Here is a 3,704-nt window from a genome sequence, read left to right as displayed (position 1 = left end):
GCACCTTTGTTGAAAATCAAATGAACTTTTGCTTCTGGCCAAGATGGTGTAACAAGTACCAGGATTCACCACTGAGCCTTAGAAAACTAAAAACCTGGACAAAAACGTATGAAACAATGGCTTCGCCCCAGACAACCCACAACACAGGAAAGTCATCCCTGTGAGAGAAGGGACGAGTGAAGAGAGCCCTGTGACGGCCCCAGCTGGCCGCCGGGAGAGTCTCCCAGCTGCAGCACGGGGAGGGGAGACCCACACGGCGCCTGGCGGTCCCCCAAGCGCAGGAGTACGATGGAGGAGGATTCGGGCCCGCCAAAGCGGAACGCAGTGACTGAAGAGCTGCGGAGGTACCCGGAAGTGACCCGGGAGTCACTTCCGTCAGGCTGCGACTGGGGAACCGAGTCCCTGGAGGCAGGGTCTGGTGCTTGGTGTGGGACCTGCGCCGTCACGGGCTTTCTCAGTGTCGCTTCCCCACGTTGGCCTTCATCCGGCCTCTCTCCGTCTGCGCAGCTTGTCCCTCTGCGTCTTCGGTCCCCTCAGTGGCGGACGGCATCTGGCCTGGCCCAGGCTTCTCACAGCCCCGTCGCAGGCCCTCGGGACAGAGCCGGCACGTGAGTACAGACGCCGCTGTCCTTGTGTCTGGGCTTCCAAATTGTCGTGCTTAGGCACACGTAAGCGTTTGTTAAAATTTTAGCTGTTTCCTCTTCCCGCCGGCTTCTTTGTGCAGCCATGTCTTCCTCCACCTCTGACAAAGGCGAAACAACCATGTGTCCCGCCTTTCCTCTGAGGGGCTTGTCACTCTTTGGAATTATGTTCACGTCGTTGTTTTGTGGCCTCACCTCGCTGATGGACTCAAGAAAATCTAACGATCTTTTTTATTTGGAGTGTCAGGCTTTTTCTTGTTAGGGTGGAAGCCACGTTCTCTTGCTAAGCCAACCGGAAGTCTGCCTCATTCATTTTAACAAACGTTTGCTGAGTGCATGGCTTGTCAGGCTCTGTGCATGCAGACAAGATGACATATGGTCTGTCTGTGCGTCTGCTAGCGGAGCATCTGCTGAATCAGACCAGGAGCAATCACTGGAGGATGTGATCATTGCTGTTGTGTGTGACGGTCGGGCACCCGAGTCTGTCTGGGGCGGCCAAAGGAGACTTCACCTGGATTCAGAGCTCGTGCTCATGTCTCTCAGAGGACAGACATTTCTCGTGGACAAAGGAGGTGAGACCATCCAAGGCAGAGAAAACCCCACGCCTGTACTCACAGTGGGATGAAAGGGCAAAGCTGTCCTCATGAGGTACTGGCCCTGAACCTCAGGTTTACAGCAGGCTGCTGGAGCCCCCTGACAGTCTAGATTTTTCTACCAGATGACTCCCCACACAAACACAAGCCTACACAAGTGGGCCTCCCAGGCTTCCATTGTCCTTGCGTAGTCTGTTACACACTCCCATAATGCACGAGCCCCGAGTCTTTCTCATCAACCCCACCAGACCATAAGCTCCTCAAGGGCGGTGATGGTTTTACACATCTCTGCATTCCCTGCACCCAGCCCAGTGCGTGGCTTGGTAGAAGCTCAATAAGCGTTGGATGAACTGAAATCAAATAATGTTCCTTTATGCCCCATCAGGGTGGTTGGACCAGTGTCTGGCTGCTGCCCCTCAGGTATGAATGTACTGCTGCAAAATGTACTGCTGCAATAAGGGAGGACAACATACAGATTCTGTGGTCGATTTGTTTGTTTGTAATTGAAGAGGGGAGACCATCTTATTCTAGGCTGTCACTGCTTCCTGGAATTTGCAAGTCTGGTCTTTTCTAAATGTTAACTTTTAGCGAGCTAAATTATTCATTCATTCCTCTACCCCAGTGACATTTTGATTGCTGCATTCACTGTTTAAATTTTGAATGATCTCAGATTCTATTTGAGCCTGCCTCAGACACAGTAATAACTGGAATAGGAGGATAAAGAATCGCTTGCTCTGCAACAATGGTTTCAACTGTAATTTTACAAAGCAAGTAGCTTCCGCTTACCCCGAGGAAACAGCGGAGGAATCTGTTTTCAAATGTGACCTTTTTTCCCATGGGAAGTGCTTTCAAATGCGTTTTGGTTCTGCCTTTTGTTTTTGCCTGCCTCCTTGCCTCTCACCAGCAGAACAATGTCATATTTTTTTCCAGAACATAGCTCAATCTTGGATACATGGGATAAAAGGATACTTGAAATGTAGAAGACTAAAATTTTCTATCTAGTAGTTAATTGTGGGAAAGTTAAGGTTATCAGATGAAAATATGAAGAATAGTTTACATAAGCATAGTTCAGTAATTACTCAGATGTTTAAAATAAGTAAAACAACACGCACTTGTAGTTATATTTATAGTTTTGGTGGCAGAGCTGAGGGAGATATGAAATCTAGAACATCCGGGGAGGATGGATCAGGAATGGCCTCAGAGAATTCACAGGGAAGCTGGTTCCTGAAGGATGAGTGAGAGCTGTCAGGAGAAAGCTTCCAGGAGGAAAAAACGGCAAGTGCTAGGGTATCTCAAATTTAGTCCACCCAATTATAACTCAATACCTATTTTCTTTATAATTTTCTTTATAACTCTTTTCTATGTACCCTGAATTTTCCCCTTTGTTTTTAAGTGAAACCATCCCACCACCTAAAACATGAACTCTTTCCAGATTATAGGTCCATGTTATTGTCTTTTCCCCTATTTAAACACTCAGCCTTGTTTTTATTTTTCTCCTATTCCTTTTGTGATTTTGCTTCACGTCCCTTCCCACAACCCTCCTGAGATCCTCTTTCCCCCCTTGCTGGCATCTGCTCCGTCTCACCCCTCCCTGTCTGCTGGCATGCACTGAGCAAGCGGTTGGAAGGCTCCTTCTGAAGATAGAAGGTGGCAGGGTCTGAAAATCGTGGAACAGTTAGCAAATTCATGTACAAACCTCTGTTTATGTTTTCGTCGCTAATACACATTTAACAAGTGTTTGTTGAATACCTACTGTTGAGACAGACATATGAACAGAAAGTCTCTAATGTCTTGTCAAATCACGTGTGAGCTGGTTAGGTCATACCACTGCATGTTAAGTATCAAACATAAGAATAAAGTGCTCTGGGACCTTAGGGGGCTTCCTTTTCAGGAGGTCATGGAAAGCTACACAAGAGTGGTGATCAGGGCAGGGCCAGGTTTAGAGAGGTTGTGGGAGTTGTCACAATCAAAATGGAGTCACTTGTGTTAAAACTCCGACAAATGGAGCTGGGGAAGGCCATGAAGGGAGGGTTCTCACACACACGCACATGTGCTTGATGACAAGGACAATCACAAAAGACTGAAGAACCCACAACCTTGTACAAAGGCCACTGTAACCTTACACAGAAGATACTTGTGCAAGGATATCTAACCACAGCTTGTTATTGATTACTGTAGCTAAGGGTGATTGATTCAAAATAATTGATGTGTGCCTCCTCATCTTGCCCTTAAAAACTTCCACTTGACCCCAACCTCCTCAAATACACACACAGTTTACTATAGCATGCATATTCCCATTGCAGTGCTACTCCTGAATCAATATTACGTGTTTTAGAGAGTCTTTCTTCTCTCTTTGTTATTTAGTTTGACAAGAGTATATAATTTTGATGGCCCTTTAACAAAAAATATCTTGATCCTACAATTTACAAAAACAACAAATGTCTATGTGATTGCTAAAACCCCTCCCATG

General features: G+C 46.7%; 1 pseudogene; it reads left to right on the top strand.

The window, feature by feature from the left end:
- Positions 1-288: 288 nt before the first annotated feature.
- Positions 289-3,704, top strand: part of LOC105813609 — a 20,697-nt pseudogene continuing 17,281 nt past the window's right edge.

This window comes from Propithecus coquereli, unplaced genomic scaffold (assembly GCF_000956105.1).
Source record: "Propithecus coquereli isolate 6110/MARCELLA unplaced genomic scaffold, Pcoq_1.0 Scaffold283, whole genome shotgun sequence".
In the NCBI taxonomy this organism is placed as follows: domain Eukaryota; kingdom Metazoa; phylum Chordata; class Mammalia; order Primates; family Indriidae; genus Propithecus; species Propithecus coquereli.
Note: the sequence above shows the minus strand (reverse complement) of the source record. Positions and strands in the feature narration are given on the sequence as shown.